At 37.4% G+C, this 23820-nt stretch overlaps 1 long non-coding RNA gene across 1 annotated transcript in view; it reads left to right on the forward strand.

Moving 5' to 3' along the window:
- Positions 1 to 392: 392 nt before the first annotated feature.
- LOC129527253 (uncharacterized) overlaps positions 393 to 23820 on the forward strand; it is a 41450-nt gene continuing 18022 nt past the window's right edge. Inside the window, exon 1 of the long non-coding RNA XR_008672221.2 lies at positions 393 to 594. This is a non-coding gene — a long non-coding RNA (uncharacterized lncRNA). The remainder of the gene's footprint in view (positions 595 to 23820) is intronic.

Below are 23820 nucleotides of genomic sequence, written 5' to 3' on the forward strand. Positions count from 1 at the left end.
GGCAGTACAGCCCCCACCAACTCCGCCAACCCATGCCCCTGATACCCTTACCAGCAATGTGACCTTGATAGTGCTCCTATCCAGGGTAGTGCATCGCTGGATAGCTCACCTACCCTGCCACCTTTCTACCATGCTGGCCAAGCTGCAACCTCCGTCACCTCCACCAACCGCAGTGAGTCGAGCCTAGACGCCACAGGCTCAAGCCTCCAGCTCCGGGTACGTAGCTCCCACTTCCTGTTCTCTAAGCTGAGCTCCCAGCTTCGATTCTGATTGGATGAGAGCAAGTCTTAGGACAACCAATCACAGCATGAAAATAAAGTCCAATCAGAATAGGCCTAGAGGTTTTCTCTCATCCAATCAGAACATGTAGTCCAGGAACCTCATTTGCATAACCTCATCTATAAAGCATGCAGCAGGGGGCGTCAGACCATTCCAGACTCTTCTGTGGCTGCTTGCGCAGCTGCTCCGTGCCCGGCTTAAAGGACCAGGAGAAGGGGTAGTCACTTGCCACAGCTGGAGGCTGGAGCGTGTGGCATCACGGCTCGCCTCGCTGTGGTGGGTGCTGGCGACAGAGACGGCAGCTCGGCTGGAGTGGTAGGAGGGGTTATATAGTTTTTGGGTAGATGGAGGGATAAAGAGGGTGGCTAGCAGCAAAGGGAAAAGAGGATGGCAAACAGGGGAAGGCATTGCAAAAAGACGGTGGGGAAAAGATGGTTGAAAAAAAGTTTTTGGGTATCTAGGGGGTAAAAAAGGGTGGCATGTAGAAGGAGGAAAGAGAGGGTGGTGGGGGGGGGAAACGGGGACAAGTAGGAAGGAGAGAAGGTTTGCAAAAAGACGGTGGGGAGAAACACGGTGAGGAGAACAGAAAGACTGGGGAAAGAAAAGATGTGTAAAAAAGATTTTGGGTAGATGGAGGTGGAAAAGGGTGGCACGTGGGAGGAAGAAAGGGTGCAGAGAGGGAGGGGGAAGAGAGAAGGTGGTGAGCAGGAGGGAGAGAAGATTTTGTGGAAAGTCGGTGGGGACAAGATGGTGGGGAAATTTTTTTTTCAGTAGTTGGAGAAAAAAAGGGTGGTGATCAGGAGAAGAAAAAAGGGTGGCGAGTAGGAGGAAGGAGAAGGTTTTGCAAAAAGACGGTGGGAAGAAAAGACTGGGGAGAAAAAACTGGGAGAAGTTTTTGGGTAGATGGAGGAGAGAAAGGGTGGCAAGCGGGAGAGTGGAAGGACGATTGGGAAAAAGACGATGGAAAAATAGTTTTGGGGTAGATGGAGGGCGACAGGAAGGTGGCGTGTAAGAGGAGGGGCAGGAATGGGGAAAAGAGGGTGGTGAGCAGAAGGCTTTGCGAAGAGATGGTGAGGGGGGAAGACAGTGATGAAGAAAGTTCTTGGGTAGATGGAGGGGGAAAAGAGGGTGGTGAGCAGGAGAGGGGAAAAAAAGAGGGTGGCAAGTGGGAGAAGGGAAAAGAGGATGGCGAGTGGGAGGGAGACAAGGTTTTGTGAAAAGATGGTGGGTAGAAAAGACAGATGGTGGGGAAAGAAAAGACAGACGGTGGGTAAAATGTGGGTAGACGCAGCGGGAAAAGAGGGTGGCAAATGGAAGGAGAAAAGAGGGTGGCGAGAGGGAGGAGGGAAAGAGTTGGGAAAAAGACGATGGGGAAAATAGTTTTGGGGTGGATGGAGGGCAAAAGGAGGATGGTAAGGATAGAGGAAAGAAGAGGGCGAGTGGGAAGGGGGAAGGCTTAGTGAAAAGACGGTAGGGAAATTTGGGGGGGTAGATGGAGGAAGAAAGAGGGTGGTGAGCAGGAGTGGGGAAAAGGCTTTGTGAAAAGACGGTGGGGAGATGTTTTTGCGTAGATGGAGAAGGAAAAGAGGGTGGCAAGGAGGAGGGGGGAAAGACGATGGGGAAAACAGTTTTTGGGTAGACGGAGATTGGAAAAGCGGATGGTGAGCAGCAGGAATGGGGAGAAGGCTTTGGGAAAATATGAGGGAAAAGTTTTTGGGTAGATGGAGGAACAAAAGGGGAATGAGAGCAGAAGGGAGAAAAAGAGGGTGTCCAGTGAGGGGGGAAAAGTTTTTGGGTAGATGGTTGGCGAAAAGGGTGGTGAGCAGGAGAGTAGAGAAGGCTTTGCGAAATGACAGTGGGGAAAAATAGTGGGAAAATGTTTTGGGGTAGATGAAGAAAAAGGGTGGCGAGAGGGAGGGGGCCAAAGGTGGTTGAGAAAAGAAGGTGGGGGACAAAGTTTTTGGGTAGATCTTTTTCTGAGTTTTAAATCAAATTATTTGTGTTTTTGCTTTGAGTAGTTCGAGTTTTTTATATATTTTGTGTTGTATTAACCCCTTGCCTGATGCATAGTTTGCAAATACTTTCTTCCGTTCTCTGGATTGTTTCTTCATTCTATTGATTGCTTTCGCTACTTTGCAGAAGCGTTTAAGTTTAATGCAACTGCATTTTGTCTATTTTTGCTTTTTGTTGCTTGTGTTTTTGATGTGTATTTGAAAATCCCTTGTCCTAACCAATTTCACGAGGCATTTTGCTGTGTTTTCTTCTCTAGTAGTTTCATAGTTTCGTGTCCTACATTTAAATCTTTATTTTCAGTAGATGGTAAGATAACAGCCTAGATGTATTGTGGGTGTTGGATTTTCCTAGCACAGTTTATTGAAGAGATTGTCCTTCCCGAATGTGTGTTTTTGGTGCCTTTGTTAAAAGAGTTGACTGTAAAAGCTTGAATTTATTTTTGAGTTTTCTATTCTGTTTCATTTGTCTATGTCTGTCAAGTCATTGGTCTGTGTATCTCTGTCTCTCTCTCTCTGTCTGTCCCCTACGTGTTTTTTTTTCTTTTGCCACTACCATGCTGTTTTGGTTACTAGGTTTGTGGTATATTTTGAAATCAGGTAGTGTTATGCCGCCAGCTTTTTTCTTTTTATTCAAGATTCTTTTGTCTATCTGAGGTATTTTGCATTTCCGTGTGAATTTTAGGATTTTTTTTTTTTTTTTTTTTTTTGAGACGGAGTCTCGTTCTGTCGCTCAGGCTGGAGTGCATTGGTGCGATCTCGGCTCACTGAAGGCACTGCTTCCTGAGTTCAGGCGATTCTCCTGCCTCAGCTTCCTGAGTAGCTGGGATTACAGGCGTACGCCACCACGCCCGGCTAATTTTTGTGTGTGTAGTAGAGACGGGGTTGCACCATGTTGTTCAGGCTGGCTCCAATTCCTGACCACGTGATCCAGGCGCTTTGGCCTCCCAAAGTGCTGGGATTACGAGCATGAGCCACCATGCCTGGCCGGTTTTTTTTTTTTTTTCCCTGTATGAAGAATCTCTTTCCTAATTTAACATGGATTCCATTGATTCTGTAGATCACATAGGGTGATACAGATATTTTAACGATATTCTTCTAGTGCTTGGACATGGGATATCTTTACATTTACTTGTGTCTGCTTTAATATCTTTCGTCTGTGTTTTATAATTTTAATTGTGGGGTCGTTCGCCTTTTTGTTAAGCTTATCTCTAGGTATCTTTTTTGGGGGGCATTGGGTAACTACTGCAATAAAATAGCTTTCTTGATTTCTTTCTTAGGTGTTTCACTATTGGTACATGGGTGTGCTACTCATTTTTATATATTGATATTGTATCTTGCAACTTTATGAAATGTGTTTATTATTTCTAGTAGGTTTTTTTGTGGAATCTTTAGGGTTCTGCATATGTGTATGATTATGTCACCTGCAAACAGAGACAATTTGACTTCCTTTTATTTCCATTTTGGATGCCTTTTATTGCATTCTCCTATCTAATTCCTCTAGCTAGGACTTCTAGTACTGTGATGAATAAAAGTGGTAAAAGTAGCCACACTTGTTCCAGTTCTTGGAAGAAGAGCTTTTAACTTTTCCGCATTGATTATGATGTTAGCTGTGGATTTCTCATATATGAACTTTATTGTGCTGAGATTAGTTCTACTGTTGAGGCCCTCTTATGCATTTTTCAGTTCATCAGTTGCATTTTTCAGCTTTGAGGTTTCTGTCTTCTTAAATTACTTCTATCTGTTTGTTAAATTTCTTTGATAAGTTTCTGAATTACTTCTCTATATTTGAATTTCATTGAGTATCCTCAAAACAGCCATTTTTACTTCCCTGTCTGGAGAGTCTCACATCTTTTTTTTCTTTTTTTTTTTTTTTTGTGAGATGGAGTCTTATTCCATCACCCAGCCTGGAGTACAGAGGCACAATCTTGGCTCACTGCAACCTCTGCCTCCCACGTTCAAGAAATTATCCTGTCTCAGCCTCCCAAATAACTGGGACTACAGGCACCTGCCACCACACCCAGCTAATTTTTGTATTTTTAGTAAAGACAGGGTTTCACCTTGTTGGTCAGGCTGGTTTCGAACTCCTGACCTCAGGTAATCCACCCACCTCAGCCTCCCAAAGTTCTGGGATTACAGGTGTGAGCCACCACACCCAGCCGAGTCTCACATCTTTAGCTCTGGTCACTGGTGACTTATTTATTGTTGGGTGAGGTCATATTTCCTTGAATGTTCTCAACGCTTTTGAGCATATGTTCATGCCTGGGAGTTGAATAAGTGTGTATTTATTCCAGTTTTTGCAGTCTGTTCTTGTGTGTGCTTGTCCTTCAGTCTTCCAGAAATTCCAAGAAATTCAAGACTGTTGAGTTCCCCAAGCCTGTGGTCACTGCAGCTGTTACAGCACCAGAGGGCACCTTAAGCTCAGGTTCACCATGACTTTTGCAGACTGAGGTCCCTGGTGGCCGTGACACACTTGGAGAAGATAAGGGACGGGTTCCCTGGGTTCCCAGACAAAGTTCTTCATTCACGTCCATCTTCTTCCCCTTACAAGGAATCTGGGCACCAAGCTTTGTGAATCTGGGCACTCTCATGTGATTTGGGCACTCTCATGGCCACTGCAGCTGGCGCAACACACAGGAAGCCCACAGCCTCCCAGACCAGAGCAGCACTGGGGTTTATCTGAGTCCTGTGGCCACTATATTGCCTGACTGCTGCTGACTTATTTAGGTTTCTAAGCCAGGTTAGTCTGCTGGTGATGAAGCTGGCCTGGGTTTGGGTCCATCCCACCAGGGTGGCAGAATCCCTTCTCCCTGCAGGGGGGTCTGTAGGTGTCTGGGAGCTGCTGCCTAGGATCAGGGCCTGACACTGTGTCCACTGTAGTAGGGCTGATACTGGGTTCTCCTCTTTTTTGCATAGGGAAGGAATTCTCTCTGCACTGCACTGCCTGGAGTTGGGATTGGGGTAACACAGGCAGCCCTTTGGTCACTGCAGCTGATGTCACATAGGAAGCCCACAGCCTCCCAGACCAGCACATCGTTGGTTGTTGGAGCTCACCCAAGGACCAAAGTGACTCTGGCCTGCCTGCCACTGAAATTTATTTGGGGCCTGAGGCCACTTGAATCAGCTGGTGGTGAAGCAAGTGAGGACTCAGGTTTGTCCCACCAGGGTAGTGGATTCCCTTTTAGACCAGGTCGTGTCTAAATGCTGTATCTATGGGCACTAGCCTGGAACGAAAGGCCATGGGGTTCTGCCCAGTGCTGTCCTTTACTATAGCAGAGCTGGCACTGGGCTCCAAGGCAAAGTCCCACGGACCCTTCCTTGTCCCTCCTGCAAGAGGTGGACACATTCTCTGCACTGCACTGCCTGGGGTTGAGGGAAGGGCAGTGCAGTCACTGCAAGACTGTCTTTTCACCCTCTTTAATGTGTGTTCTCTTGTTTTTAAGCTAAAACCAGGTTCTGTGATCTGTCACCTGCTTTCTTTAGCTCTTGTGAAGGTATTATCTTGTGTGGATTGTTGGACGGTGGTGCAATGTAATATTCCTGCAGAGACGCAGTCACTGAGATTCTATCCTCCATCTCGCTCCACCTCTTCTCATTTATTTAGTTCTTCTTCAGTTTATTTCAACAATGTTTTGGAGGTTTCAGAGTATTAGTTTTGAACTGCTCTTGTTAATTTCTAAATTTATTACTTGTTTTGTTGCTATTATAAATGGGATTGTTTCTTTTATATCATTTTAAGGCAGTTCATTGACAGTATATAGAAATAAAATTAATTTTTAGTATTACATTTATGTCTGGAAACCATGCCAAATTTATTATTTTGAATACTGTTTTACTGAATTTCTTAGCATTACATATATATGAGATCATGCCACCTGTAAATATAAATAATTTTATTTTTTTCAATCAGGATGTTTTCAATTTTCTATTCTTTACTAAATACACCTCGCTAGAATCCACAGTATAATGTTGAGTAGAATTTGCAAGAGTGGACATTCTTGTAACTAACCCTGCTAGGAAAGGATTCACCCTTTCATTGCAGAGTGTAATGATAGCTGTGGGTTTCATAGGTAACTACCACTAGTTTCAGGAAGTTATCTTACTGTCAATAACTGGAGTGTTTTCGTGATGAAAATGTGTAATATTTTCTCAAATGCTTTCTGTCTATTGAGATGCTCATATATTTTGGTCTTTTATTCTGTTAATATGGTGCTTGCGTTGATTTTTCAAATATTAAATCAATGGTGCATTCCTGGGGTCAATTACATCTGGACACAGTGCATAATCTATTTTATATGTTGGTGGATTCAGCTTGGCAGTATTTTGTTGAAGATTTTTGATTTTATAAAACAATTAAAGACACTGGTCTATATTGTTTTGTTATTCAGTTTTGGTGTCAGAGTAATCCTGTTTGTAAAATGAATTGGGAAGTGTTCTCTGCCCTTTTATTTTCTGCAAGGGTTGGTGAACAATTGATATTAATTTCTCAGAGTGTTTGATTCACCTGGGAAGCTAGCTGAGATGAGATTTTTATTGTAAGGTTTTAAAATTGCAATACAATGTTTTAACCTTCCATAGATCTACTTATATTTTTAATTTCTCCTTTAGACTATTTTAGTTTCTGTCATTCTAGGACTTCATTCTATCTAGGCTATCTTACTTTATCGGCATAAGATTTTTCATTGCATTCTCTTTTAATCATATTTGTTTTGTAATACTGCCAGTGATGTGTTCTCTTTTATTGCCAATTTTAGTAATTTGAGTTTCTTCTCTTTTTTTCTTGCTTAGCCTAAGTAAACATTTGCCAATTTTTTATCTTTCCAAACATTTAATTTTGGTTTATTGATTTTTTCTGTTTCGTATTCCCTATCTTTCTGTTATCTTAACTCTCTTTTCCCCCCATCTTTATTTTTTTTATTTTTATTTTTTGAGACGGAGTCTGGCTCTGTCACCAGGCTGGAGTGCAGTGGCGTGATCTTGGCTCACTGTGACTTCCCACTCCCTGGTTCAAGTGGTTCTCCTGCCTCAGTCTCCCTAGTAGCTGGTATTTACAGGCACACACCACCAGGTCCAGATAATTTTTGTATTTTTAGTAGAGACAGGGTTTCTCCGTGTTGGCGAGGATGGTCTCAAACTCCCGACCTCAAGCAGTCCGCCCGCCTCGACCTCCCAAAGTGGTGGGATTACAGGCATGAGCCACCTTGCCTGGCCGGCTTAACTCTAAGGAAATGTTTATCTTTAGAAACATTGTATTTCGTTAATTAAAATTTTAGATTCTGGAGCATCAACTTCTCTTACATGAAAATAAAAGCATGAATTGGGAAATAATGGGTTCCCCAATATTTTTGTTGGGGGAACAAAACAAGTATCCATGTACATACAGTTTTTGGTTCCCCAGATCACTGAGCCAACTTGGCCAAAATAAGTAACCCCTCATTCCTTATCTCAAGAAGGTGATCTTGCCTTGCTTGGAGACGTTAAAATGAATTCACTGGATGTAGTCACTTTTAAGACTATTAGTTTACTTCATGTCCCATTTTCAACCAGTTACTGTACCTGGAATAATAGAATCAAATTCTGTCATGCACAGGTAAATAAGTAAATTCTGTCATTTAATATCTAAATTATGTATATATATTTACATACCTATATTTTACTTGTAATTCGATGAAGATAAGCCTTTGTATGTATGCTCTGTGTAAAATATGCTGTCTATATTCTCATGATTACAAAGAATAGTTTGAGTAATGGAATGTATTTGAATTTTACATATATCTTTCATTTACTAGCAGAAATAAAATCTTAGCACTTGATTTAGTAAATTCCTCCATTTAAAATAAGATGTTACTTTAACAGAAACAAAATTTATCTTAATGGGATAATAATTCACTTGTTTACCTCTGATGAGCATCAGCTAGTATTTAATCCATTGTGAAATTACACAGCATCAAAATAAAATATAATACAGTTAAAATACAAAAATTATCTTATTGATTAATTTAGACATGAGAAGTTAGATTATAAAATCAAGGTATTTTTGGTGTTTGTTTTGTTTTTAGGATATTAGCATATACTACCAAACGTGAACCATAGTAAAAGCTGTTCAGTAACACTTAGCATTCCAGTTTCAAATAACCCGAGTTTATGTGTCAGATTGAAAAGCTTTTAGATGAGTGGTTTATGTTTCTGTATGTATCCAAATATTTGTATATCATGTAGACAGCCCAAGAACATATGCACATATGTTAGCTATTGCATAGAATGGTAAGGAATACATTCTTAAAAGAAAGAAGAGAGTAAGATACATTCACTTAATGTTCCAAGTAGGTCTCTAGTATCTCAAATGTACTATTCACCCATTACTTTCAAACATTATATCAGGGCCAGGCACCATGGCTCATGCCTGTAATCTCAGCCCTTTGGGAAATTGACGTGGGTGGATCACTTGAGGCCAAGAGTTCCAGGCCAGCCTGGCCAACATGGCAAACACCTGTCTTGACTAAAAAAAAAAAAAAAAAAGCTAGGCATGGTGGCACGCCCCTGTAATACCAGTTACTTGGGATATTGAGGCACCAGAATCATTTGAACCTGGGAGGCAGGAGTTGCAGTGAGCTGAGATCATATTACTGACTCCAGCCTGGGCAACAGAGCAAGACTCTGTCTCAAAAAAACAAAACCAAAAACATTATGTCGTGGTATGTGATTAATCTGAATTCAAAACATCTTAACATAAACTAAATGAAAATTATACAAAATTTTGCTTGTTTCATTGCATTCTCCTAATTCCTCTAGCATCTATTTAATTCTATGTTTTGAATTTACCAACAATTCAAATCTTGCTGAGAATATTTGCACTGTAAATATTTTTGTGATTATTGATTATATTCAAATGCGCTCTCATTTTCAAAGCAACGTGTGTAAAATTATTATTAAAATTATACATAGCTTGAAATAATGTAATTGTCATGGGATACATTTATATATAATAATTAAAAGCACATTACAATGCTTGTACCTGATCTTAATATTACTTAACCTTAGAAATATAGAATAAATGATAGGAATAATATGGGAGACAAAAGACTGTGTGAAAAGCCACATATTGTATATCTCTATTGTTTTTATTAAACTTTTTTTCCCACTGCACTTACAAGTAAATTTGTCATGGACCATGGTAATTTGTATTGTAATCTTACTGTAGGTACATTCTGTTAGCAGGTTAAATAAAATACATGATCAAAGTCAAAAATATATGCAAGGAAAATATAGAAAATCTAAGTTATAAAAAGCTACTGTTGGTCGCCGGTGGCTGGCAGGCGGGCAGCCCTAACACAGGCAGGGCTGCGAGTGCAGTCACCCAGGTCTGCAGGAGCAGCAGGCCGAGGCCAGCGGAGATGACCCCGATGAGCCCACTTCAAGTCGGGGCTGAGTGTGGACGCATGGTTCCCGGCAGCGTGTGACCCAGTCCTGGCCAGCCGCTGCCCTCTGCGGGCCCCAGGGCTGCGAAGAGGCCTTCTGCCTGGGGCAGTATCAAGGCTGCAGAGTTTTCCTCCAAAGCCACACCTCGACTGGAAGGGACGAGTTCGAGGACTCTGTGGGTGGTAGCCATGGGCAACTGCAGAGCTGCTGCTGTTGCTTTGCAGTGCCTGTAGGACCTATTTATTTCACTTCATCTATCAGTCATAATATCTGAGATAAAAATATTGAGGCAAGATTCATTTGACAGAATTTAAAATGGGAGGGAACTGAGGTTTGCCGAGCACAGCCCTGTATACATGCATTAATCCATCTTCAAATTTTCAAGAATTTTTTTAAAAAAGGTCTTTACATAAAACATCTACTTATTTAAAACAATACGGAGGATAATTGACCGTCTCTGGTCTCTGTTCTGTTCTGACTTAATCTCTGTCCTTGGCCTTAAAATATCAGCACCTACCCAGGAAAACAAAATTCACCAGGAGCCATTGGATGAGGGACAAAGACAGAGAACCCATGTCTTTCCAGACTTCAGTCTTCACCCTTTACACTCTGAAGTATCAGTATACTCAGCACACTGATATAAGAAAAGCCATCACGATTATTACAAGCTAATTAGGAATTTGATGTCACTGGACTGTAGTGACCAAGAGACCCAGAGGAGAGTTGTGATAGCAGAAATCACCTTAATCAGGGATAATTATGTGAGACAATTTGTTTGCCCACAATAACTATAGTGCATCACCTTGAGGATTTCACAAATGGAAGAAGCAGCAGGCCTAATGGAAATGCTTTGTTCTGTAAGAGATGTAACACTTTTTTTAAAAAGCAATGAGTAATTTTGTTAGCTGATTCTTTATGCTTCCAAAGAGCTTTAGAAAAGCACTATTGGGAGTGTCAAAAATTGATGGGGAGTCATCATGTGACTGTGCATATTACATGGCAAACACCTTGGCATTTTGACAGCTTCACAAGAGCCATATGCTTGGTTTCTAGGGCAAGGATTCTAGAGTAAAAAAGTGAAAGCTGCTTTATTAATACAATAGAAATGCTGTATCCTATGGAGTAGATTCTAGTAAAGAGACTCCAAATAATTTTGCAAACATTTATACTTCTGAGTTCAAATAAAGAATTTGAGCATTAATGGGACTCTAGGTTCATAATACAAAACTCAAGACTCTAGTACCATACAGTCTAGATGTGTCATGATCAAAACTCCCCTGTGCACCCCTTTACAGATAACCACTTCCCCTCCTAAAAGACCTGGAAATCATTCTTCTGTTTTCCATGCCTACAGATGTGCGTTTCCCAGAACATGAGACAAATGAAATTGTACAATGTGTAGCCTTTTCAACTGTCTTCTTTCATTTAGCAATATACATTCAAGATTCATTCTTGTTGTTGCATGGATTAATAGCTCTTTCTTTGTTATATGGAATAGTATCCCATTGTATTTCTACCACAGTTTGTGTATCCATTTGTATATTGAAGGACTTCTTGGTTGCTTTTTCTCTGTTTTTGGTGATTATGAATAAAACTGCTATAAACATTTTTTGTAGGTTTTTATGTTTATGTTACTTTTCAAGTCAGGTGGAACATTTGATTTGATAAGAAATATTTGATTCTATCTATTTTAAACTCTGAAATTAGGTGCAAACAGATTAGGATTGGTATGTCTTCATGATTGATTAAGCCCCTTACATGACATGCTTCTCTTTACTTTTGATTATATTTTTTCTTCTGAAATCTACAGAGTCAGATATTGATGTGACTGCTTTAGCTCCTTCATAATTATTATTTGCATTGTATTGTATATCTTTGTTCATCTTTTTATGTTTAAGTAGTCTGTGTCTTTATATTTAAAGTGGATTCAAGGTAGGCAGCAAATAGTTGGCTTTTGCTTGTATTGTTCTTTCTAGCAATGCCTGCCTGTTAGTAGACTTCTTATACTATTTACATATAATGTAAATGATATGTTGGGTTTATATCTACTACCTTGCTACTTTTTTTTTAATTTGGGACTTCCTTTACTTTCCATTTTTGTGGTAGAATTACATCAACCATGATATGTCTTGCTTTTGTTTGACTTACAAAGTCTTCATTTCACTTTCATTTTGAAGGATATTTTCCATACTTAAATGATTGTGTTGACTGTCGTTTTCATTCTGTTTTTTTAACAATTCTAATCCTGTTTTATAATAAGTATTCAGTTATTCAAATCCTGGTTTTTCAGTATATGGTTGTTCTTTTATCCATGGCTACCGTAAGATATTTTCTGTATGACAAATTTCCCATATGAATTGTGATATGTCTTCTTGTGATTTTCTTTTGATTTATCTTGCTTGAGGTTGGTAGAACTTCTTGAGTTTTTTTATTATAACTTCCAATCAAATTGAGAACATTTTGGTCCTCATTTTATCCTTTCCTCTGGAACTCCAGTTACATATGTGTTAGGCCAGTTGGCATTCTCTTGCATATTGCTGTGACTCTGTTCAATTTTTCCTTTCACATTTTTGTCTCTGTACTTTGGTTTAGAGATTTTCTATTGCTGTGTCTTCTAGTTTACTGATAATTTCCTTTGTGGTGTCTAACATTTTTCACCTCATGAAATCTTGATGTTGTTAGTATATTCCATTCCTCTCTTCATTCTGTTTATATTTTTTATTTATATACTTGAGCATATTTATGACAGCTCTCTTATTTTATTCTAATTTCCACATCTTGGTAATTTCTGAGCTTATTTGAATCAGTTTCCAACTCTACTCATTATGATGTATATTTTTATGCTTTATTACATTTATCAATGGTGGACACTAAAAATATTTCTGAGTGCTGGATTCTTTCTTTTTTTATTCAAAAGTAGTAGTCTTTGTTCAGTCCCAAAGTTACTTGTGGGCTAGGCTAATTATGTCATTTTATTTTTAAATACTTTAGGATGGATTTAGAGTAGGCTTCTCTAAGCTACTTTAGCCTTAGTATTAAGGAATTATCTGGTATTTAAGGAATTGCCCAGGGTCGACTAACGTCTTGGGTATTTTTATTTTATTTTATTTTATATTTTATTTTTTATTTTATTTTATTTTATTTTATATGTTATGTTATGTTATGTTATGTTATTTTTTATTGAGATGGAGTTTTCACTCTTGTTGCCCAGGCTGGAGTGCAATGGCATGATCTCGGCTCACCGCAACCTCCACCTCCCAGGTTCAACCCATTCTCCTGCCTCAGCCTCCCAAGTAGCTGGGATTACAGGCATCTGCCTCCAAGCCTGGCTAATTTTGTATTTTTAGTAGAGACGGGGTTTCTTTATGTTGTTCATGCTGGTCTCGAACTCCCGATCTCAGGTAATCCACCCGCCTCGGCCTCCCAAAGTGCTAGGATTATAGGCATTAGCCACCGCACCCGGCCAGTCTTGGGTATTTTTAAAAGACTGTCTTCTCTGGCTGATCAGACATCATACGTCTCCTGAGTAAACTCACAGAGTTCAGCTTATAGCTCTACAAAAATTTTTCCTTGATTTTAGAAGATTTAGCCTTTGTGTATTCATCTTACTATTCAATAACAACTCAAGTGGGCCCCATAGAAACTTCTGGAGAGTTTTTCTGTTTTGTTGTTGTTGTTGTCCTGGATGTGGATTTTGGCCATCGCCAACTCTCTGAACTCCATTTTCTGTTTCTAACTCATCAGGTCAACTGTACTCTGCTTTGAATTGCCTTTGCTGCCCTGAAATGTAGAAAGTACCTCCAAGGAGGAAACTAGGTTGATCATAATATTAATCTTATATTTTATTCTTTCAAGGATCTTAGTCTTGTGTTGCATGTAGACTAATGCTTAAACACAATGTAGCGGTATATTTTATCCAGTTTTCTTGTTGATTATGAAGGGAAATTAAATCCAGTAGTACCTCATGGCTGGAAGTGGAAGTTCATACTGTTTTCTTTTAAAGAAAAAAATCATGAATATTGTTTACTTCTCTTTTAAAATGATTTATAATTCATTTACCATGAAATTTATCCTTTTAAAGTGTACAATTCAGTAAATTTTATCATGTTAACAAGGTTATGCAGCTATCACTACTGTCTAACTCTAAACCATTTTCCACAACCCCAAAAGAAACCCTGCAACCATTAGCATTTACTTCCCATTCTCCCTAAATGCAGCCTTTGGATACCATTAAACTATTTTCTGACTCTTTGGAATTGCCTATTCTGAACATTTCTAATAAGTGATATGACATAATAATAATGTGTCTGGCTTCCTTAACTTGGCATATTGTTTTTAAGTTTCATCCATGTTATGGCATGTATGAATACTGTATTCCCTCTTACAGCTATGTAATATTCCATTGTAAGGATATAGAAATTTTGTTTATTCATTCATCAGTTGATGGGAATTTAGGTCGTTTTCAGTTTTGATTGTCGATAGTACTGCTGCTATGAATACTTGTGTACAAGTTTTTGGATAAACATCTTATTTCTCTGAAATGGAATAAAAACCTATGAACTCTGACTAGAATTGGAATTTCTGGGGCATATGTTTCACTTTTTGGGGAACTACCAAACAGATTTCCAGAGTGGCTATACCAATTTACATTCTTACAAGCAATAGATGAGGAATTTAATTTCTTGACAATTTTGACAGCATTTGTTATCTTCCATTTTTTAAATTACTTACAGCTATCCTAATGGTTGTGAATTGGTATATCATTGTAGTTTAAATTTCCATTTTATTAATGACTAATGGTGTTGAGCAATATTATGTGGTTAAGGTTATGTGCATGTCTTGTTTGGAGAAAAGTCTATTCAAATCCATTGCCCATTTTTAAGTAGGTTATTTGTCTTTAGTTATTATTTTTGAGAGTTCTTTATATATTCTGGATACAAGACCCATGTCAGACATAACTTCACAATTTTTTTTCATTTGGTGAGTTTTCTTTGAACTTTCTAGTTTGTGTCATTTAAACCTCAACAGTTTTTAATTTTGATAAAATTAAATATCTATTTTTCTTTGGTTACTTGTGTTTCAGGTGTCAAATCAGAGAAATTATTACCTAATCCAAAGTCACAAAGATTTACATATGTTTTGGTATGCTGTGTTTTCATTTTCATTTTAAAGCATTTTATAATTTGCCTTGTAATTCTTTCTTTGGTCCAATGGATATTAGGAATATGTTGTTGAACTTCCACTATTTTGTTAATTTTTCAAGTTTTATCGTGTTACTGATCTCTAATTTGATTCCATTGTAATCAGAAAACATAGTTTGCATGATTCTAATCCTTTTAAATTTAGTGAGACTTGGTTTAGGGCCTAATACATGGTCTATCCTGGAGAATGTTCTATGTGCACTTGAGGAAACTGTATTCTACTGTTGTTTGGTGGAGTGTTTTATAAATATATTAAGTCTAGGTGACTTACAGAGTTTTTCAAGTCTTTTATTTCCTTGCTGATCTTCTATCTTAGTGTTCTACTTAAAAGTATTAAAATTTTTGTCTATTATTGTGAAACTGTCTATTTCTCCCTTGAATTACGTAAGTTTTTTCTTTATGTATTTTAGGACTCTGTTGCCATTTAACGAAATAAATAAACACATACACACGTGTACAAAATTGTTTAATCTTCTTGATGGGTTTATGCTTGTATCATTACACAGTGTCCTTCTCTCTCTATTAAACTATCACAAGGACGAAAAACCAAACACCGCATGTTCTCACTCATAGGTGGGAATTGAACAGTGAGAACACATGGACACAGGAAGGGGAACATCACACACCGGGGCCTGTTGTGGGGTGGGGGGAGGGGGGAGGGATAGCATTAGGAGATATACCTAATGTTAAATGATGAGTTAATGGGTGCAGCACACCAACATGGCACATGTAGACATATTTAACCTGCACGTTGTGCACAGGTACCCTAAAACTGAAAGTATTATATATATATATGTGTGTGTGTATATATATATATATATGTGTGTGTATATATATGTGTGTATATATATATAAAAAAAGATGTTTTGTTATAAAGTCCATTTTATCTGATGTTGATATATCCACTCCAAGTCTCTTTTGCTTATGGCTGTTGGCATACTGTATATTTTTTTCATGAATCTTCTTTCAACCTATTTGTATGTTTGAATCAAAAGTGAGTTTTTTATAGGCGTCATATAGGTAAGTCACGTTTTCAATCCATTCTGCTTATATCTGCCTTTTAATTGAAGTATTTAATCTATTTACATTTAGTCATTAATAATAAGGTAGGGCATCTGCTACTCTGTTATTTGTTTCCATATGTCTTGTATCTTTTCTGTTTCTCTTTCTTATTATAGTCTTCTTTCATGTTAAACGTATGTTTGCTAGTATATCGTTTTAATTATCTTGTATTAGTGGTTTCCCTGGGGCTTAGAATTATCACCTTAACTTATAACAATCAAGTTTGGATTAATATCTATTTAATTTCAATAATATTTTTAAAACTTTGCTTCCATATAGCTCTGTTTTTACCCTTTCTCCGGGCTGTTATTGTCATACAAATTACATCTTTATACATGTTGTGCTGAACAACAAGTGGATTTGTAGGTGTTTCTTTGTGAAGTTATCTTCTAAATGAGGTAGGAGAAAAAAGTATTACAAATAAAATATATGTTTATGTATTTTACATTTACATATGCATTTACCTTTATTAGTCCTCTTTATTTCTTCATATGTATTCAAGTTACTGTCTAGGACTTTTACTTCAACCTAACGGGCTCTTTTTAGTATTTACTGTTAAGAACCAAACTACTTTTCTTTAATAAATGTTCCCTGGGTTGCTGTAAGCCTTTCCTTAATCTCTGGGATATGGAAACAGTGGCTCTGTAAATTTTTGTCAATTTTTCATTTCTTTATGGAAGAGGGATTTTAGATTAGCTCCTTACTTTATCATTTTTGGTGGCATAACACTCTATTTTGTAGGGTGTTTTTTCTTTTACCATTTTTACTGGATATATATTCAGTAGAAAATAAATCATTCTACCAAAAACACGCATGGACTTGTATGCTCATCACTGCACTATTCACAATAGCAAAGACATGGAATCAACCCAGATGTCCATCAGTGGTATAATAGTTTGGATTTATAAAAATGGTAAATATACACCATGGAATACTATGCAGCTATAAAAAAGAATAAAATCATGTTGTTTGCAGCAACATGGGTAGATCTGAAGGCCATAATCCTAAGCAAATTAACTCAGGAACAGAAAACCAAGTACTGCATGTTCTTCCTTATAAGTAGGAGTTAAACATTGAGCTCATACAAATATAAATATGGTAACAATAGACACTGTGGACTACCAGAGGGTGAAAAGGGAGCTTGGTTTAAAAACCACCTATCAGGTACTATGCTCACTACCTGTGAGATCCATACTCAGTATGTGAGGTTTGGAGTATGGATCCCATCACATGTGTCAGCATCACACAAGATTCCCCTATAACAAATCTACACATTTATCCCCTGTATCTAAAATAAAAGTTGAAAAGGAAAAAAAATTTCCAGGGATTTTGATGATCAGATGAATCTGATAACCACTCAACTAGTTGGCCTCTAAAGTCCTTTTGAATTAGATGTGCTGTAAACCTCACCTCCTCACCTCATGTGCTGTGAACCTCACCTCCTTCTACTTTATGTTTACATTTTTGACTTTTTTGTTAAAATTATTTTTGCCTTCAGCGTTGATATTTCAAATAAGTGGAGTAGATAACAGTGTCATTCCTAGATAGCATTGTGTGCTTATGGCTGATATTAAACTTTTCAGCCATATATACTTTTTATATTCTTTATGAAAGTTTTCTTTACAACAATAATTATTATTTTTAAAGTTTTTGCACCTATTGAAGTAACTATATATATTATATATACAGTTTTTATTTTATTCTGTTAACACAGTGAATTGTATTAAATTATTATCAAATGTTCATTCAGTTCATCATCAACATTGCATTGTTGTGTGATCTCAAATGGATACTATTTTATTATTCTATTTTCCTGAATTTGTATTGCTCTGTGTTTAAAGGAATTTTGTACTTTTGTTTTTGAGCGAGATTGGCCTATAATTTTTCCTTCTTATATGACCCTTTTCAAATTTTGAAGTCAGAATTATTCTAGGTCATTATGTGAGTGGAGCAACGTTTTCTCAGAATGAGGAAACAATGTCAGTCTATTTCAGATGACACTTTATTAATTTTTTAATTTTAATTTTCAGTTTTTGTGGGTAGATAGTAGGTGTTCAGATGACACTCTTGCACTGAGAAAATCAACAGTTTATTTTCTCCTTATGACTTGCTTTATCCATTTCTTCATGAGGCTATATTTTCCACAGTTCATCATTTCCAATGTACATATATATATATGCATTTAATTTTATGTTACAGAATTAGGGAAGAAATTATTCAAGATAGACTCCTAGGAATACAATTATCAGCTCATGAATATGAACATAATTTGATAAATACAGCAAATTGCTTTCTAAAAGTTGTTCAGTAATTTTTGACCAAATAGCATGTTTTCAAATTTTCTGTCTTATTTAGTAATATTCTTTTGTTTCACTCTTTATTAATCTAATAGGGGTCCATTTTTATTATCTGTTAGATCAATTTTTTTGCTACGTTTGTTTTCTATTTGTATATCTTTAGAAAATATTCTCATAATATTTGACTCACAAAACTTTATAGGTAATAAAATAAGTCTGACAGAGAGGGTTAAGCTTTATAGGTAATAAAATAAGTCTGACAGAGAGGGTTAAGTTCTAAACACATGTATAATGGGTAAGAGAACATATGCGAATGTATGATGAGATTTATTTTGTTATCTTGCAGTGATATGTAACCAATAATTACCATATTATCCTTACAATACTATAAAGTAGATATTATTATAATCCTAACTTTGTGTTAGAAGCAGCTACAATTTAGTGCTAAAGTTAGTGTCACAAGGCACACTGGTAGTCTGAGGGTTTGAATGCACAAAGAACATACGTATAACTGCTATATATTGCTTAAATAAGGATCTGATTACAGAAAACCTCTATCTAAGGATGTCTACCTGGTCTTTAAAATAAAGTTTTATTAGTATTATTATTATTTTAAGAGACAGGGTCTTGCTCTATCACTCAGGCTGTAATGCAACTATGTGATCATGGCTCATGGCAGCCTTGACCTCCTGGCCTCAAGTGATCTTCCTACCTCTAAAATAACAAAGTTGTGCCCAATTATATTCTCTGCTCTTTCTGAAGTATACATCAGCATGCTCACTTTTATCTTGCTACTTCAATCCCATGCTTGTGTTAGCAGTAACAATAATCAGTAGTAATTCACTATTTTGTTTTATATTAGGCTCTCACACCCAAACCCCAAGTCCTCATGCTCAAAAACCCAGGTTGCCTTGATTTGGTAATAACTTTAGCCCAGAATCCCTTTATCTCTCTGAATGGCAACATGTATAGTAGCTTTTAAGCTTGATGCGATTAAATTCCACATACCAATTTTGAGATAAATCTCAGGAAAGTAACAAAAGGGTGAAGAGGAGAAGCTTCCAAAACTTTTTAAAAAGGGAATCACAGGAGTCTATAAAGGAACTATTTAAATATCATGATACTCCCCAAAGTCTCAGATAGCCAATCTCATGAATTGCAAAAGCCAATTAAAAAACAAACTTCGTTAAGTGAATTCATCTTGCTATGGTAGTTATTAACACTATTTTGGTTGCTTCTCCCCCATATCAAGATGGTAAGAACTTTTAAATTGTTTGCCCATAATTGCAAATGAGAACATATGTCATGAGACAGAAATGTAGTGACCTCAAAGTTTGCAACAACTACATTTACCCTCATTTAATGTTCTGCCTCTATGCTTGCTTTGTCCTTATCTAAAGTGACTGTGCCAGTAAGCACTAGCACACATGCACAGGGCCTGAAGAAAACTAGATCCAAAGAAATGTAAATCCAGCAATGGGTCTAAGAAAATTAGAATTTTGTTTTCTCTAATCTTATACTTCTTCCTTTTCTTGAAAATCTTTATGTCAAAGGTTTTCAAATTCCATAGAACACAATATTTTGCCAAAATTATCCAATATTTTAATTATCACTACACAGTACTTGACCATACAACAGACATAAGTGGGCAAAACTGCCCAGATATAAAAATAGCTTGCTTTGGCATGTTACGGAAGCATAGCCCATTAGAGCTGTAGAAAGACTTAGGAAATCTACAGAGAAGAGCAGGCGACAAAGACAAAAGTAAATGTTGTTACACAGAGTGAATGCCCAGGAAATTTGATGAGCTTAATTGAGGAAAGGAGCCCAATCTTTAGCCCAGACTGATAGACCACGTTTCTTCTTCACATCTTCTGTTTAATTTTCACAGGCATTTCAGTTCTTCTGTTTCCAAATCTAGTCCTCCTTTAGTCTCCCTTAACCCAGGTTAACGGCATTTGTATTCCCGCAGCGGCTTCAGCCAGAAACTTCGCTCCTTCCATTTTCTCACTCCCACTTCCATCAAAGCTTTCTATTACAGTTTCCCTTGTCTGAACCTTCCCTTTCTTTCTCCTTAAATGTTTCAAAGGGCTTCTAATAATCTCCAACTCTCTGCACTGATTTTTTTTCCAGTCAGTTTCTCCTGAATGCTCAGAGCAGTCTTTAAAAATAAGATAAATCTTTAAAAATAAGATAAATAAGTCAAACAACTTTAAAATGATAAACATGCAGTCTTTCCTCTGTATACATGGGTTCTGTGTCTATGGATTCAATCAATCACAGATCAAAAGTATTTAGAAAAAAACAATTCCACAAATCTTCAAAATCAAAACTGAAATTTGCAACACACCAAGTACTACATTGAATTCACTTAAACGAAGTGATATGTAGACATTGTATTAGATATTATAAGTAATTTAGAGATGATTTAAAAGTATACGGGAGAATGTGCATAGGTTATATGCAAATGCTACACCACTTTATACCAGGGACTGAAGCATCCATGGGTTTTGGTATCTGTGGGGGTCTTGGAACCAATTCCCCATAGACACCAAGGGACCATCATAGTCCCCATTGCTCTAGAAATATAATCCAGTCTCCATAATGAGCCCTTGATATCCTGTATTTTACATATTAACCTTCAGCTTCATCTCTTCTCACTCATTGGTCATTCACTAAATTCCTCCTTTCATTTTCTGAAACACATAATCCATTTCCACTTCAGGGAGTTTCCATTTCTCTCTTGTCTGCCTGAATATTGTTTCCTTCAGCTCTTCTATTGTATATCCTTCTCACTGGAACTAAATAAAAGATTATTCATTACACAGAGCAGAGAGAGGCTTTTTCTCAGCACCATTCCCCCCTCTTCACTCCTTCGTTTTTTCTCATCTCACATTATTTACTACCTTTGTAACACTCATTAAACTTTTAATTTGCTCGTTTGATTGTCTTACATGTTTTTGTTTCTCTCTCCTTCCTGCATCTCCACTCCAAGACTGTGAGACTCGTGGGGAAAAACTGAGTGTCTTAGGATCACTATCATCACCCCAACACCTGGCCCAGAACCTAGCAAATAGTAGATGCCCACAGAATATTATTGATTCACTGAATAAATGAGTGTACAAGCTGCGAGGTGGTTACTTTTTACCTTTCAAAAATACCATAAAACTTTTTTTAAAAAATGAGAATGTTATAATGGGGTCATACATATGTTTTTGTTGACATTGGCTTCTTTTATTCAACATAATGCCTTTGAGATTCATCCCAGTTACTCTGTGAATCAATCGTTGGTTCCTTTAAATTGATGGGTGGTATTCTGCACTGACTCTGGACTTGGCCATGTGTCTTGATCTGCTGAAAGGAATAATAGCACAAGAGAGTTTTGCATTGGGACTGCCCTCTATTGTTACTACTGGAATACTGAGGCCACCATGGAATTGAGCCTAAGCCAGTCTTTTGGAAGACAAGAAGCAATGATGTCCTGGTAAATGTTTAGGAGCTGGTTCTTGGGGTAAAGGGGGCAGAGAAGGCTCTGATTTGTAGTATTTTCCAATGTCTGTGGTACAAATACTCCCACTATGGCAGATTTCAAGCCACCAAGTGTATAATAACTACCTCACAAAACCCCTGATAATGTAAAACAAGCTCTCATTCAGGTATAAGTCAGCTCCAGCTGATGACAGATGAGAGACCATGTGGAGAGAATTTGGGGCCTGGCTGACAGTAAACCAGCTCATGTTGCTAACCTGGAGGCTACCAGACATATGAGGGTGGTCAGTATAGATTGTCCAGCTCACCCAGACTTACCAGATATCCTAGTAGAGATCAAACATCTTGGCCCAGACCAGAAAAGGTACTCATCTTGTTTGTGAACAAATATAAAATATAGAATGGTTCCTAGTTTAATTCAATAAATTTTGAGGTGGCTTAATATGGAGCAAAATCTAATGAATACAATTGGCTATCATTTCATTCCATATCACCTATGGGTATCTTGAATATTATAAACAAACAAATGATAAGCAGTTTCTGAAAAAAATGAGTCTGCAAGGCACCACCAAAAGTAGTAAAATTTTTGTTTTACTGAGATAAGTGGCTACGTTGTTGTCATATTGCTAGTGTGCCGCTAGGTTCATGTGGAACTTGAGTTATTTTTTTTAAACAGTGAAAATATAGGTTGTAATACCAGGAGTAAAAATAAACTGTCGACGCTAGCATCCCATCCTAGTTGATGTTGCATTTTTTTCTTTTCATTATATGTTGTTGTGACTATTGTTATAGAAAATTTCACACAACTTTCCTCTAATAAACCATATGTTAATACTAGTGGTCAGTGTTGAGAACCAGACCCAAAACTGAAAACAAATATTTGAAATACAAAAATTTAGAGATGTTCTGCTCCTTTTCTTTTAAGAAAAAACAGAATTTAAATCATCCTGGTGGCACGACAGGAGCTGAGCTAATTTTTTAAATTGAATTTTAATGCAGGATAATTTGCATAGAAATGAACCAAAATAGACCACTCAGAATTAGGTCCCTTCTTGTACAGTTGGACAGTAAGGAGATTTAACCATTATGGACCTATGTAATGATAAGGGGAAGGAAGCACAGAAAACAGTCTTGATGATCATTCTCACACCCTAGAACAAGATATTTGGATTTTCTTCTTTACATGGGCTCTTAGGATATGTATATATGTACTGTATAAATTCATTTCTTACTTTGTAAAACCAAACCCATTCCCATTAGTATGAATTCCTTCAACTTTCTCTCTTAAGTATCTAACTTTCTTAACACATCGTCTCCCAACTATAAATTCGTCTCTTCCCATTTATACACTAAATTCTTGAAATCAGCTGTTACATCATGTCAGTTGTCCCCAGGTCATCATTTCCCATTGATTTCTCTTGAAGTTTTCTTTAGTTGTTTGTTTCATTCTCCACCCTTTTCTATTCTAGGCCCCTGTTGGCTCATTATCATGGCTACATTATCTGGGCTTTTCTGCCTCTAGCCTTTATTGAGATTGGAGAATAAAAGGAGCTGGCAGGAGATTAGAGGGAAAAAGGAGAGAAAGGTCTGGATTTTACTCAGTTTCTCCTCCCTGCCACTTCACTAGAATTCTTCTAGTAATCATCTATCCTTGAGTATTTATACCTTGTAGGTCCCTTTATGGCTCTAGCTCTCAACAATTTCTAACCCTCTACTTGTCCCTCCAGGCCAAGAGTAATAAAGCTTCCTGCTGGCTCTGGTGGTAGGATGCCTCATTTAATCCTGCCAAGATTTTATAGATAGTTGATTCTCATATTATATTGAAAACCTTTGCCAAATAGGTTTTATGTTTTCTTCTGTGGCCTTGACTAATACACTTCTTGACCCATTGTAATGGGTCTGCTTCTTGCTCAACACTTACAAAAATGTGACCCACCAAGCTATTTCACTAAATAAATGGCTTCTGGTTTTAGGGGGAATTTTGTCATTCTCCTGTGAGAAGGTGTTAAAGGTACTTTTTTTTTAATAGCATGCTTTTTTTTCTGTATATTTTTCTATATATTC

This window comes from Gorilla gorilla, chromosome 16, assembly GCF_029281585.2.
Source record: "Gorilla gorilla gorilla isolate KB3781 chromosome 16, NHGRI_mGorGor1-v2.1_pri, whole genome shotgun sequence".
In the NCBI taxonomy this organism is placed as follows: domain Eukaryota; kingdom Metazoa; phylum Chordata; class Mammalia; order Primates; family Hominidae; genus Gorilla; species Gorilla gorilla.